This window comes from Notechis scutatus, chromosome 3 (genome assembly GCF_049901735.1).
Source record: "Notechis scutatus isolate UNSWTSFEM ecotype Mainland chromosome 3, rNotScu1.2, whole genome shotgun sequence".
NCBI classification, from domain to species: Eukaryota; Metazoa; Chordata; class Lepidosauria; order Squamata; family Elapidae; genus Notechis; species Notechis scutatus.
The window spans coordinates 171,006,970-171,023,313 of NC_142011.1; the positions used below are offsets into that span (position 1 = coordinate 171,006,970).

A 16,344-nucleotide genomic window follows, 5' to 3' on the forward strand; every position below is an offset into this window, starting at 1 on the left:
AGTTAATTTATGATTCATTGCATTGTGTAAGCCCTCTTCCCAAACTGGACAGTTATGGGTGAGATTCAGACCATGGTCAAACCATTCTTTATTCAATAAACCTTTGTTAGGCAAGCATGACTCAATGTGTTGTGTAACATGTCATGCAACAGATATAAGATTAATGGGGGGATAAATTTTTATGAAACGGAGTTATGTTGGCATTCTAGCTAATATACAGAAACATGGACTGCTAGTTCTGCAAAATGCTAGAGTTATGGGTTTGCAGACTGTAATATGTTGCTGAAATAAAAAAAAAAAACACCCTACAGCAGGATAAATCAACATTCATTCATTCAGCTACCTTCATGAAAAGTTGGGATGGCATCAAGATGATGACAATTGTGTCATACAGTTAAGACTACAGTAAAGTATTCTTGCACCTCATCGTTACACAAAAAGAAGTTGCATCATTGTATTGTGACATCATTCCCATGCATACAGAGCAGATCTACCCAATTTTATTCATACAATGGAAGTAATCATATCAGGGAAAAAGGTAGTACACCATATCCTGAGTTGTTTAACATAACCATGGACTTTATTGTGAAAACCCAGTTCCATTGATTTGTTTATGGTATTAGACCAACGCGCAATGTTTGGTGAACACAGCCTCAGAGCCGTGTATATCTCCCTGCTCTGCCCACCTTTAATTTAGCCACCATACTTTCCTAGCCTCTTATCATCCAAATCCAGAACACCGTCTTTGAAAGGGAACCAAGGTAGGAATACACAGCGCTGTTGTCTGCTCCGTTACATCGCGGAGGTCGATTCAAGCCTATTATATGCAAGGAATAGCATCCCCCGCCCCGCCCCCTACCCATTTCAGGATGGACCGAGCCATTCAGAGGGAAGAATGGGGGACAAAGCGGAGGGAAAAGGAAGACAAAGCCAGCGAAAGAAGGAAGAGTCTGTGAAAAATTCAAAGGCGAGCCGCGAGCTCTGCTTCTTGCTGCCTTCCGGGCCATCCTGGAAAGGCCGCCCATACAGAGACAGCACCCTGCCCGCCGTTCTTCAACTCCCCCCACGCGTTCGGAAGAAGTGGGAAGGACGGAGCTCGGCGCCGCTTGTGGCTGCGGTGGCAGCAATTCGGCCGTGGGAGAGTTTTCATTCAATGTGCGGAGGAAGCCCGGGGGCGCGTGCACCGCGTCGCCTTCGCGAAGCCCTGCAATTTCTCTCTGGTGCCTTCGCCAACCGAAGCGTTGGCTCCCATGGCTTTCTCGGCAAGACCGCGTTTCTTCGCCTAGGGTTTGCTATCTCGGAGGAGGCGACCGAAGCAGGGCGCCAGGTAAGTCTGGCTGTGCTCGGAGCGAGGGAATGTGGCCGCCCAGGGCTTCTGGACGGGTGGTCGTGGCGGAAGGACACACAGACAGCAGAGCCTAGACATCGGGAAGGGGGAACGCTCCCTTTGCCCGGAGCCTCGTCTCTCAGCTGCTAGGCGGCGGCTCTGCCTTTTTCACTTCTCTCCTCATCTCGGGTTATCCACGACTGGAATGCCGGTGCCCGCTTCGTAGCGCTAAGTTAGTGCGCCTGAGCAAACGCTGCCTCGCCGCCGTCGTAACTAGCAGCTGAAGCCCGTTTTAGAGGCGGCCAGGGTCGGCTTACGCTACATACGCGCCGCTCACTACACCTGGATTGTTGGTCCTCCTCCCTGCGGGTTGTTTCGTTGTGTTTTTGTGGTAGCTTTGGGAGGGAGTCGCTTGGATCGCGAGCGCAGAAGCAGGAGAGGGAAGTTTAACGTGCGCCTGCTCAGGAAACCGAGAATCGGGTTGGTACAGGATTGCTGAGAAAGAGAGAGTGAGGGGGAGGCCGGGTTATTCGCTCTTTCATTATTGGCGCGCGCGCATATGTGTGTTTGTGTATATGTGTGTGTGCGCGTGTATCTATCTGGGTGCAGCGTTTCATTTTAGACTTGTAGAAATGGAAGCAATTCCGGGAGAATAGGAAGTTCGCCTTCGTTAAGGCCGTTGCTCTACCTGCGAAGTGCGGTAGAGCCTCGGGGCTGCCTTTCCAGAATCTCCACTTTTTGAAGAAAAGACGCGGTTTTGTACATTCTTTGGAATGATTGAATTCAATGATTGAATCTGGAGATTCTTAGTCATCCAGGACATGGTTGTCCCAAAGGTGTTTTTTTTTTCCCCAAGTGGCCCCAACGACTCTCTAAAAGAATGCAAATGTCCAGCTGTCTGCAAGGAATAGAAATCCTTCCATTCTCCACCCTCCGGTCAGAGCTGAAGAAGCTTCTTGGATGAGAAGTGAAACGTCTTCAGATAAAAATGAGAAAGTTCAGTTGCCTCCTGAAAAAGCACCTTTGGGACATTGAATTTGAAGGAAGACAGTTATATAGGCTCTGGAAGTGCATCCCTTTCCCTAGAGCAAATGTCTAGCACCTGTGTGTGAAAAGTATCTGTATCCCTTTTAGGATGGATGTTAGCCCAGCTTTAATTAAAGCTTGGCTTTGGCTATTTCATTGCTGTATGGATACTGGAGCAATGTTTCTTTGGTGGTGCTTGTGTTTGACATTGTGTAAAGTAAATGTAGTGTGGGTGTTTACTCTAAAGAAAAAAATATTGACATATTTGACATTTTGTCAGTGTGCTTATAACTAAAGTTTAGTAGCTTCTTTTTAAGATGGATAAATACCTCTTCAAGTTTTACACTGCATATATATCAGAAGATAACTGCTGCTGGATATATTGATATTTTCTGCCTGGCAGGCAGGTACAGCTATCTTTACATTTGGTGAGCTCCAGTGACAACTGTATGACATTATACAAACAATTTGTTTTAGGATTCTATAGTTAGCATGAATCTAAAACACTAATTCTAGCAAGAAAATTGATTCGCATATATACCTGGTTTAACTTCTTGGTGAGGTTTTTGCAGCATAAGTATTACAATATTTCCTCCGTCATGTTCTAATGAAATGGTTAATAAGTTCCTAATCTCAGTCTTAAACTTGCCCCTTATGTTCATGACATATCTACAATACAGGAATAACAATAATAGTTTATTCCACAGGATTGATACCATTTTTATTGTTAAATTGATGCTAATTAACAATTCTGTCCAAGGAAAGCTTGTCAATAAATAGTTCCTTGTTAGTTGGAGGGACAGTTAACTCTGGGTTAATCCTTGTCTACCTTTTATTGGTTACTGTTTTGTATAACTACAAGATGAGAAGATAGTTGGATGGCAACAATAGAGGTGAAATGTATTTTGGTCACAAGCTAAACATGAGTCAGCAGTATGAGTGCTACAAAAGCTGCAACTGTAGGTAATGTTAACAGAACCATTTTTTAAAAAAAATAAAGCTTTATTTTATGCTGTTTTATACTCAGATATTATCCATATGGAAACTTAGAACCAAGATATAAGAATATCATATCCAAATTGGAACAGACCTAGAAGCCATATGAAGATGTCAAAATAATGATTTTGGGATACTTAGTTTAGAAATCAGAATATTAAGAATATAGCATAGCATAGTGTTCAAGTGTTTTATTGCATAGAAAATGGCAGTAGTTTGGTGTTTGATATCCATGGTGGCTCTGACTGATTTCCATTAAAGGGAACAGATTTTGAATGAGCTTGATTTTGAACTATTAACTAGCAAAGCATATTTTAGTGAATAGAAATGTTAACATTTAGAAAAAATGGATAATTGAGCAAAATCATGGTTAAATTATGGGTGTGAGTTGTACAGAGCTTTCAAATGATTAGAGCATTTAACATCTAACTAAATCAGCATCTGAACATGATTGGCTGTTCTCATGGAAGGCATTCAAGCAGAAGCTGGACAGGCCTCTCTGTATAGCTGATAAAGACACCCAGCAGACATGCCCATGAATGGGATAGTAAGGCATTTTGTTACAGCTGCAGTTCTCATTCCCAAATCCTTAGTTTTACATTCCTTCATGTGTGTCTTCAACTTGTTGATGACTAAATTCTCTGAAGAGAGAATGTGATGGCGTTCTTCCACTTAATTTACCCAGTGTAGATGCCACTCGGTTCTAACCAACTTTGAGTGGTACATTGTATAAAAAAGTGATAGCATAAAATAGTAATATTTATAAAAGATGAAACATAAGGAGTTGATGTTGGATCCTGTCAATCATAGTCAAACACAATCCAACAGGGCCCCCATCCACCTGGGAAAATAGCTTTCTGGAATGCCAGAGTGAGAGCCATGGGGATATTGGTGAATCTCATTCAAGAGGGCAGGCATAAGGACAGTGAAGGCATGCTTCTAGGATCCTGATAGATTACAGGTGGACTTGGCATTAATCAGTCTGTCATGGGAGACAGACGGTCCCTCAAGTAACCATGCCCTATGCCATGTAGGGTTGTATAGATTATGACAAGCACCATCAATAACACCTGGAAGTATTTTGTAACCAGTGCAGTTTGTGAAACAGAGATGTCACATACCAATCAAGGTTCATCCTGCTGAATTCTGGACCAGTTGAAGTCCAAGTGGTCTTCAAAGGCTAGCCATGTAAGCACATTGCAGTAGTTAATGCATGTAGTGACTAGGACATGAGTGACTGCACAACCTTTTTGCTGCAGTTTTTTTTGTAGCAAATAAAAAAAAATCTTAACCATTTTTTGGGAATTGGCAAAGCAAAAGCCTAGAAAGAATAGAAAAAGGTTTAAAATGGTCTGGGCAGAGATTGAACTCAGTTCTTCCAGATCCTTTCCTGATTACATCATGTAATCATGTAATTACATCAATGATGTAATCTGATTACATCATTTTAACTTTTTTACAATTACCTTTTAACATCCTATTGTTTTCTAGCTTTCTCGCTGGTGTTTAGAGAAATTGCTTGCTACAAGGCAAGTATTATCTGATCATCATTCAATTTCTGAAAATGATATGAGTAACCAGCAAACTTTGTGAAATGGTTATCCCAAAATATTAGCCCACATTGTCTGCTGCTTATCATCTCAGTTCTGTTCTGAGTCTTATGCATATCCAAAATAAGTTACATCACAGATTTTCCACATAGTATTGTAGCTAAATGGCTATTCTATATGTGAAGAAGAGACAGTGTTGAGGATTTACTAATTTTTGTTTTAAAGAAATGCATTTGACTGGTATGTTTGTTCTACACAGGTAGAGGGCAATGCAGATAATTCTCCTTTGATCCACTCCCCGAATGGCCAAATAGTTGGAAACACCTTTAGTGGGCTGCTTTGAAGCCTTCTCAAAGGGTTCTGAACATTTCCGATGAGACAACTGAGGAAACAAAATGACTCATAAAATTATTTCCACAGCTGTAGTAAGTACCAAATTAGATATTAGAAGAGTAGTTTAAGATAAACAAAATCATCTGAGAAATCTGTTATAGTTTTTTTATTCATGGAATGTGTGCTCTGTTTTCCCAGGAATAAACAGACAGCTCTTTCTTCAAGCTTTGGTAGCTTTGCCAAATCTGATAAATCTGTCATAACTTTACATAGATTTATGATTCCACTGAGACATAAAATTACCATTGTGGCAAAGGTATCAGTTATTTTAGAAAAGTAGCTGATAAAGAGTTGTCTCAGTTTATAGCTGGAAAATAATGAAAGATACTGTTTTTTTTTAAAAGTAAAGAAGCATCTGAATAAGCTAATATAAATAAAAATGTTTGTGTTGCCTCACATTAATGGCTCCTAACTTTATTATATTTGTTTCATGTATGATGTTTTTAATTTAATATTTTTTCTTCTTTTTGTAATTCTTTTTGATAAGAGATTCCACTGAGCCTTTAAGTTAAAATATACAGGTGGTCCTTAACTTACAACCATTTGTTTAACAACTGTTCAAAGTTACAATAGCCTTGAAAAGAGCAACTTACTATTGATCCTCACACTTACAACTATTGTAGCATCAACACAGTCACGTGATCAAACTTCGGCCATTTGGCAACTGGCATGTATATAAAACTGTTGCACAGTACTATTTGTGATCTTCTCAGTCAGCTTCCAACAGGTCAATGGGAAAAGCTGAATTTTCTTGATGATTGCATGATTCACTTAACTGCAGTGATTCTCTTAACAACCATTCCATGACTTAGAATAAAAGGTTTAGTCTAGATCTTATCTGTGTTTTTGTTTCAGATTTTTATAAATATCAATTTGTCATTTAAACTAAAAGTAAGTTATTAAAAGGCATAAACCTAACCAAGTTATAGTTTAGTTCATCAGATGCACCTGATGAAGTGAATGGTAGCTCAATAAAGTTATGCATTTTAACAAAATATATTAGTCTGAAATAGCAACAATCCTTATATGTATATACCACAGTGCTTTACAGCACTCTCTAAGTGGTTTATAGAGTCAACATATTGACCCCAACAATCTGGGTGCTCATTTTACCGATCTCTGAAGGATGGAAAGCTGAGTCAATCTTGAGCCGAATTGCTGGCAGTCAGCAGAATTACCCTGCAATACTGCATTCTAACCACAGAGCCACCATAGCTTCAGGTGCTTCAGTACTTTTGGATTACCATAAATTAGCATGACTCTCATAATTTGACATTTTTGTGTGTGTGTGTGTTTCATGGGCATGAATTTGAAAGCAATACTAGACATTTTTTATACTAATTTTGATGCTTTTTAAAATTTTTGCCCCACTTCTTTTGAGTAGACAATGACAGAAACCTATAATTCCTTTAGAGAGTTGCCACAAATGTATAATGGTCTGGGCAATTTGTAACCAATGGTCCCTTTTCATTATTCATGTGACTCTTAAAAGTACATTTTTGGTTGGAGCCTATAATTCACATTCCATCATTTTTGCTTCCATCATTTTTGCTTGCATGACTACCATTTAGATTATTTATGTCCTTGTGCTCAAGGAATTCACTGAAATTTTTGAGATGACATCATAAACAAATAATTCTTACAAATAAACAAATAAACTTTAGAGGAGTGAGCTGCTTCCACTGCACTGGTTATAAAAATGGTACACAATGAAATGAATCAAAATAAATATAATTAGGCACAAAGAAATCTACACAAGATAATTCGTATTTATGTCTTTATCCAGTTACATATTTGTGTAAGTCAGATGTGGTTATGGACTCTTCGTATGCATGAATATTTTGTTTATTTTTTTACTTTATTAAAAACTAATTACAGCAAGCTTGAAAAACTTAAGAAAATTATAGCTTGTTTATGATCATGTTCTGCTTAACCTTGATATGTTCCATGAGATTTGTAATAAGACTAGTTAATTGAATGTTCATGTTTTCTAAATTCTTTTCTAGTAATCTGAAAATCATATTTGTATGTGCTCTTGTATGCGGTTATAAGTCCTATTTAATTTTATTTAGTAATTGTGAAACCTTTTCCTTATTTTTAATACAGTTTCCACAAAGGGAGGTCTTCAAGTGATTGATTTCCATATCTTTGGTTTTTCAAATTATTCCTGTATATTCATAGCCTTGAGTCTTCCTTCTTTCCCCTACTCTACCAGTTATAAAAATATTTTTTTCATTTATTGTGGCAGGCATTTAAATGCACATTCCGTTTAAAAGAACACACTAGTATATTAAAGACAGGCATGTTCCTTTACACATTATTTTGCCCAGTAGTTTCCATACCTTACTGGCTCTTCTTTCTCATTTTCATCCCACCCTTCTACTTAGCAGAAAATGGAATAATTTATTTTACCTATCAGCAAAATATAAATACCTGCCTTGGACACTGTCAAAATGCCAGGTCAAGTCTAGTTAGGTTGTTCAGTATTAGAAGAGTAGGGCAATTCAAGGTTCTGAATTCAGAAGGCTCCCAAAGATATGTATAATTCTTTGGGGTAAGCAATATCAATAAAGTGGCTCTGAAATGGAATTTTGGGACCTAAGACTTTCTAAAATCCCATCATTTAATTATATTTATTTAATTTATATATTTAATATGTATCCCACCTTTATTAGTTTTATAAACAACTCTAGGCAGCAAACATATCTAATGTTACTACTTCCTCCTATTTTCCCCATAACAACAACCCTGTGAGTTGGGCTGAGGGACAGTGACTGGCCCAAGGTCACCAAACTAGGAAAGGCTGAACTTGAACTCTCAGTCTTCTGGTTTCTAATCTGGTGCTTTTAACCACTAGACCAAACTTATACAGATTAACTACTTGCTAATGATAAAACTCACAGTTATATATCCATGTACTTTGAGTACTAGTTATTCACACTTTTCGTCAGTATTTTCTTTTTCTTGCCAAAAGTTGTAAAATAGCAGTAGACATGTTTTTAGAGTTTCTGCAATACATGGGAGAATGATGGAAAAACTTTCTCTGCTTGCCATCGTAGAACTTCCTTACAAAAAATCTGTTTCACATTAAGTGAAATTGTAGAAGGCCCAAGCATGTTCCAAGAAAGCTAGATGTCAAATACACACTCCTAAGTAAGAACTAGAAAAATACTAAACATAGCATAATAGCTACAATATGACTAAACATGTGCTATACACTTCTATTGTAGAAATGCCACAGCTACATATGATAATATTTTAAGAGTAACAGGAGTGGTGGCTTGCAATATGAGGTTTATAAGGCTTGAAGCTATTAGGTTGGTGATCTGTCATATATACATCAAATTATAACTTATTAGCAGTGTTGTACTGTATCCATGGCAAAACCCTTTCTTAGAAATAATTGTGCATGCCTAGGTGTGCTTATTTTAAATAACATGGATGGAAGGAACCTTGGATGTCTTTTAGTCAGGGGTGGGATCCGACTGCAGTAACTACCGGTTCGGTGATTTTACATTTTGTGTGTGCATGCTTCTTGTAAATTCGGTGCTTTTCCATAATGTTCTAGAATTTTGCAAAATGTTGATGTGATTATGTCATTCATGGCATTGAATGAGCTACACACCAAATATGAAAAATAATGATTTGCTTTAATATAGCACAGTTCTATATCCATGTAGTTTTCTTGAAAACACAATGGAAGCGGTTTTCAGTTGTCTACTTTTGATGTTTTTCTGAATTTTCAGTCTAACCTATATTTTCTGGTGATTTCCCATTTATGTGTAAATCAGATGAGATGTATCCAACTTTTTTGAAAGCAGCGAAGGTTGTGGAATATCTACTGTATTGTTATTCCAACCCAGTTAGTGAAACGAGCTCAAACCAAGAAAAAAATGATGAAGCTACACAACTCTATCAAGCAATAAAAACAGCTCTAAGGGCATATCCATCTTGTTTCCAGCAATATGGATGTATTTCCTCTTCATTACTCTTCTCCTTAATATTGGAGAAGCAGGTTCCCTAAAAATGGAGATAGAAATGGAGATAGAAGAATGTGTGTATACTATATGATAGATTAGAGGACCTGTTAGGTATAGTGATGAACACATAATTCTTGAATCTAGAAAATATGAGTTCTAATGCACCATAGGTCATTTCTTTTTGCAAACACATTTATCTAAGCTTCTTTGTCTTTCTATATTGTAACTGTATTGTTAGTAGGATTCTTACTATTATGCCAGACTGCAAGGATTTTTTTTTTGTTTCCAACTAGATGCAGGGCTATGACCTCCAACTTTTTTGTTTTGTTTTGTGAAATTATTTCCCTCACCTCTTCCCCCAATAATAATTCATTCTACATTAGGTCAGTTGCAGTGCAGAAGGTGTTTGCATCTTTTGGGAATATACAGTCATGCTTTAATCAGAAAGCTGCAGAGCCTTTTAGTTCTCTAGTCATAGTTACTGTTATCATAATGTTCTATTTTTAATCATCAGTATGTTGATTCTGTTTAGTTTTTTAAAATAGCTGTATTGGAGGCTTTCATTAACTTTCTGTTCAAGTCTCATTAAGGCTGAGGAATGGGTCAGAAAGTTTTCAGTGGATCTGAATAAATGGGGAGGCTCTTTCTGATAAGTCAGTTCAGCCTGTCCCACGTTTGCCTTGGCTTGTTTGGAGAACTTTATACTGTATATTTTCATGAGTATTGGAATGTGTGCAGGAGAGAAAAAGAGGTCACTAAATGTTAGCGAAACAAATGATAGCTAAAGCAAACAGAAATGACTATCCCAATAAAAATTAAGGGCAATGGGCTTATCAAAAACCAAGCATTCTTGAGCTTCTAGAGTTAAAAAACGGAATGTGTGCAGCACATTCCAAAGAGAAAGACCACTAATGCTAAAAAGAATAACATGCTATGTTTGATGGACAAGTGATTTCAACAGAATTGTTGGAAATCTACATTTTTTTTATTTTTTTAAAATAAATTCATTGAATAAAATTTTAACAAAGTAAAAGCCATAAAAGAAAGAGAAATGTAGAGAAAAGAAAATATGTAAAGACTTCTGATCTTCTTAAAGCCATTATATATTCAAGGACTCTACATTAATTTTTCAATCTAGCCTCTCCCTCTCTTGCTTCCCCCATTTATATACACTTTCATGTGCATGTGTGTTCGTGTGTGTGTGTGTTGTATATGTGTGTGTGTTCGTGTGTGTGTGTTCGTGTGTGTGTGTGTGTATATACACACACACACATACACATACATATACATACACATATATACATACACATACATACACATACATGCACACACATACACATACACACACACACATACACATACATGCACACACATACACATACACATACACATACACATACACACATACATACATACATACATACATACATACATACACACGAACTGGAAAATCTTATACTTGTTTTTTAGGTACTACCATGGATACCCTGAATCTAGTGCTTGAAGATATTAACCTGGTTTCCAAATAGGAAGTCATCTGTGAGTCAAGTCTACTATGTCCTTTTTTTTTTGTGCTTGTAGATGCCCATGATGTTTGCATGAATATATTGGGATATTTATCCTATATTTATCCTGTATTCATGTGCAGGTAATCCTCACTTATCAATTACAATTGGGACCAAGAATTCCATCACTAAGAGATGAAATTATCAGACATGTTACCTGACTGCACCAACCATCCCAATTGCTGTTGTTAGGAGAATCCTGCACAATTGAAGTAGCCTGGGTCACATGACCCCTATTTGCAACTTCTTGCCAGCTTCTTCATTTTTTTGCTCATCAGAAGTTGGCAGTGAAGTTTGCAAATTGTGATCACATTACTTCAGAATGCTATAGCACTATAATTGCAAGCTAAGTTGCTAAGTGCCCAAATCATGATCATGTGACCTTGGGTATGCTCTGACAGCCATATCTGCAAGGAATATTAAAATTCTTAAGTCCTCCTTATTCAGCATTGTTGTAATGTTGACTGTTTGCTGAACGGGTGGGCATTAAGCTAGAACTAACTATATTGGTTTTGGTTGTAAAAGCATCTCATCAAAAATACAGTTCTGTATATATAAAAATTAATATTATATAAACAATAATAATAAAGATACTAAGTTTTCAAGTGAAGCTTAAGCTAAATCTATGTGCAACAAAAGCAGCTGGGTTCATCTTTCTGGCAAGAAGTATTTGCTCAGCCCATTGTAGTTTGCTTAGTTCTTTCTGCCTTATTGCAAATGTAAGCCCTTTTCAAGGAACATTTAACTAATCTCTGCATTGTTTAGGGAAAATTAGTAAATATGTAAATTCAGAGGTTGCTAGATTTGAATATGACAAATAATAAGTATACTCACATATTAAATCTAAGCAGGATTTGCCTTATTCATTTAGCCAGTTCAATCAGGCAAATAAAAGCAGCTTACAAGTATCATGGTTAAACAATTAACCATAACTCGATGAATTATATTGACAAGTTTTACAAATAGCTTCTAATACATCAAAAATACTTATCAGAACTTTAATCCTTAATGCCTGCTTGGCATTAACTTTTAACTTTCCATTAACTTTAAACAATATAATACAGTTTGGTTAAATCTCTGTATCTGTACTCATTCAGTCACCAACTTTCCTATTTTATTATTAAACAAATCTATATGGCCGCCCAATTCATACATAGGGGACTCTGGGCAGCTTACAACATTAAAACCATAATACAAAACCATAGTACAGCACACCCCCACCCCCATTGTTGAAAGGCTAGTCCTAAAGAATGCAGTAAGGATCTATTCAGCATTTCTTAAAATGCGATTAAAACTACCTATATTCCTATCCATAGAGATTTCTGCTTCATTATGAACTTTGTGCATGAGACTTGTGTGCAAGGTTGTGCACACATTTAAAACTTCTAGAATCCAAGAATTATTCACTCAGTCCTGCTCAGGTGATTCACCTTCAATCATCACAGCTGTAGCCTGTTTGTTATTGTTTGGCTTCATCAAAATTCTTTACTCTTCTGAAAGTTTAAAATCTTCTTCAGATTTCTTTAGAATTGTTAATTGGGATACTTTGTTGTCTTATTCTAATTAGCAAGTATTTTCACTTGGAAGACCCTGAGGTACCCATTTCTCAAATGGCCCTTAAGATATGCTGAACTTTGTGAAGGTCACAAAATAAATTCTTGTAAGTACCATTATACATTTACTAAAGAGGTAAATCACCTCATTCATCATCTTAGTTCTTTCCAGTTGTTAACAACTTTTAAAGGTGGCAGACCCTGAAGTTTTGTAGCTGTCTCCCTTTCTTCCTATCATATTTCCAGATTATCTGCTAGATACATAAACTAGGTTGCAAGAGTTAAGGCTATAACATTTTATAAAGAACTGTGGGTTATAAATCTTTTAGCTTGAAATGGATAAACTTTAGATACTTTAAATTTCTTCACACAGCCCTTTCTTTAGCTTCAAGAAATTGATAATGCTATGTGGCACCTGCTCTCTTCTGTATAAAAAGACAAAGACTTCTATTAAGGCAAACAACTGGATCACATTTTTAACCAAATACTTTTAACCAAATACCATGATAGCTTGCCTGCTATCATGGCAAGATCCTATTTTATTCAATTTAATTTTGACTATATTTTTTTCTCAAAAGACTGGCATTCAACCATAAAACTATAGTTGAACTACTTAGGATTGTTGAACATTTTATGTTCTAAAATGAAAAGGGATACACATATGATAGTATATAAATACATGATAGCCTGCAATGTTTACATAAGTGAGAGAAATTAGAAGGACATTTTTCTTTAGTTAGGAGCAACTATGTTAAATTATAAATTCTCTTTCCAAAATTTTTAGATTTTTCAAATCTTCAGGATTCAAACTTGGTTTGTACCCTTACTTGAAGGAGTTCAGTTCCCTCCATGCATGGAAGGGAACTACTTTGGTAGAATGCCAGAATGGAGCTAATTTCTGCACTTCCCCAAAAGAGTTCAGGTGGTCTCAGTAGGCAGCTCTTTCAGCCAGCCCTAAGAAGCAGTTGTTTTGGCAGGCAGTGGCAACTTACAACCTTCCCTGCCGGCTTCCCCATTTCCTTTCTGGGGAAGCTAATAAAGAAAATTGCAGATGGTTATGATAGTAAACATATTTGTTACATCTGCAAGAATTTTCCAAGGATGAGTGCTAGGCAGGAAGTCTTTTCTTTAATACAGCTTTCTGTAAACATTTTTCCCTTAAAATCAGAAGATGCAGATTTAATTCTTCAGCAATAAACAAACTACCAGAATATAAATACTATAACAGAGATAAAAATGTGACAGGACTACACAGATTCTAGAGTTTTAACAGATCCAAACTATATATTGTTGAACTCTTCAGATGCTTTAGAATTTTTTTTTGCTCCTGTGCAAACCATGTCCACATATGTGTCAAAGCTCAGTTTCTTTAACTAAGGACTGAAGGTGTTCTTTCATGCTGCAGACTTATCCACCATTTAAGCTAGCACTGTCTACTACCAGGTACACCTCTTTTTCCATTTGTAGGTTGATTATAATTTGAGCCCATAAGTCTTTGGGATAAGTCCACAGGTGGGACTTGATTGTGATTGTTTTTACTTTATGGTTAAACAAGCTGTGACAGTTATTAAGCAAATTACGTCATGTTCAAATACAGCTTATCCTATGGGCATTTCTGAAGGGAAAACAGCAAAAAATGATCATGTACATGAGTACAGAATGCTGCAACTGGTTGTAACTTCACAAGTCTGTTGTAACTTCAAACAATCGTAAGTGGTCCTAAGTGTAGTGAAGAGCACTTCTTATGCTGATTTTTTTCTGTTTTAGACTTGTATTTATTTACTATGGATACCAACAGATGCTTTTTTATAAGTTGCTGCTTTTATTAGCTACAATGTTTTAGACTGTTTTAAGTGCTTTATATATTCTTTCTTGCGATCCTGTATAGTAAAGTATTCCTGATTATCAGCCATTCAGTCTGCTAAAATCCCAGAATGAGATTAATATCTTGCCAGGCATGAGAAAAAAGCTTTCTATGAACTGCAAAGAGGAGTGGAAGAAACATCAAGATATTTTATTGAATTCAGCTGATTATTACCAAATTAGGGTGAGGGAAGGCATAGGTGGAACAGTGTGGTGCCTTCTCCTCTCATTAGATATGGTACTTCTGTTCCATTGTTCCATTGATAGATGGATAGGTTTTCAAAAGCTTTCAGGATCATTTTGAGAAATGAAGAAAAGTCAGAATCTATTAGCTTGGGTTTTCTAACCCAGTTTTTAATTCTGCCACCAGTTTCTTAGGGCTAACAATTGATATGTAATTAGCCTCTACTTTTAACTACTCATCATATAGGTGTGAGGCTTTGAGCTCAGTTTTAAAAAGAGGGGTTAAATTTTTCATACCTTTTTCTTTTGAATTATTAGTCATTGACAGCAACAGTTTGAAGACAGTTGCAATAGCAGAGAAGCATATTCAAAAGAGAGTAGTAGGTACCCCATTTAAAGGCCTCAGTGTGCTTAATCACAAATCATTAAAAGTTGGCAACAGGTGAATTTTTCATCTGCAATATGTTACTTGGCTTATAGGGCATAGCTGTATCTGACATGTTGGAAGACGAAAACACCCTCAATAACCTTTCCAACTCATTCAGCTATCTCATTCAAGCCCTATCTGTATCACTCCTGAGTGTTACTGAAGTGAAGACATTTGCACCAAAGCTAGGTTTCTAAACATTGGGATTGTAGTTTGACATAATTAGCTGACTGACATTAGGAGCAATTGATGTGATTCACAATAACTACTTTATAAAGTTAGGCTACTTTTAAGAGTGATTGCCAACATAGCACTTAAAAAAATAAATAATTCAAAGAGAGTTGTCAAATGAGACATCCTTAGTTGAAAAGTATCTTTTGAATAATAGAAGCAACTTTTTACCTCAAATGTCTCCTTGAAGTGGTGTCTCATTCCTGGTAATGCCTTGGATCCACCTATTTTTAGTTTCATAGAAGCGATTTAGCCTTATGGGACATTTTTCAACTTCCACTTCTAACCAATTGTGCTAACTCTTCTTTCACCCATGTACTTCCCTATCCTGATTGTGATTAGTTTCTGAACCCATTATCTTTTGAATAGTGGAGGAAGCTGTTTTGTCTCTTTATCCTTAAAATGACTGTGTTTGTCTTTTAAGGCTTAAGAAATATAGTACTCAGAACTATATTTCTATTGCTGAGAAACCAAATGAAACTGGACATCCATTTTGATCAAATGAGCAAGCAGTGGGGCTTTGACCTCCATCAGCACCTTTCTGTATTATAAATATTTCCTTTTTTCTCTACCATTTCTTTTTTAGAGATGTTTGGGATTTGTTTCTCCTGCTGAACAGTCCCATACAGAAGTATGTATACCCCTGAAATATGTGGATCTGCTTAGTCAGTGTATTAGTACCAATAAGCACCAGTGTTGATAAAATTCTCTTTCTATATTGTATCATTTGTAAAATCATATATGTATAACATTAGGTGAGAAGAAATTTTCTTGTTGGGAAATTCACATGTGGCACCATCTGCATGTTAGCTCAATAATAAAAGTCATTCATTTCAATATAACTGACTGCCTTAAAACTGCTTTGTCCAGATGTACTGTGACTGATATATCCAAAGTGTTACCCTAGAATGTGGTCTTAATGCTGTTACCAAAATCAAAGTGTTGAAGTATTTCATGTGATTAAATATAGATAGCAAGGACAGCCATTTTGGTTGCTTCCTGTTATTCAGGCATCTTATCAACCCAAACCTGCGTAGCCTGTGGCAGAGGATTATGGGAATTATCTTTAAATATTCATAGGACACCATGTTGCCTGCCTCTAGTGTAAAGGATGGTGAGTTTCCCTTAAACATTTTTGTTTTGTAGAAAACCTACTTGTTTCCCTTCCCTCCAAATATGGATGGGACAGAACACTAATGAGAAACATCTGGAGTAAAGCAATTGCCAGATGTTGAAGGAAAACGGATGAT

At 36.7% G+C, this 16,344-nt stretch overlaps 1 protein-coding gene across 1 annotated transcript in view; it reads left to right on the top strand.

Moving 5' to 3' along the window:
* The first annotated feature begins 919 nt into the window (after window positions 1–919).
* The window catches only part of FAM110B (family with sequence similarity 110 member B), a 67,271-nt gene continuing 51,846 nt past the window's right edge, over window positions 920–16,344 (top strand). Inside the window, exon 1 of the mRNA XM_026689384.2 lies at window positions 920–1,327. The gene's annotated coding sequence lies outside the window, so the exon portion shown is untranslated. The remainder of the gene's footprint in view (window positions 1,328–16,344) is intronic.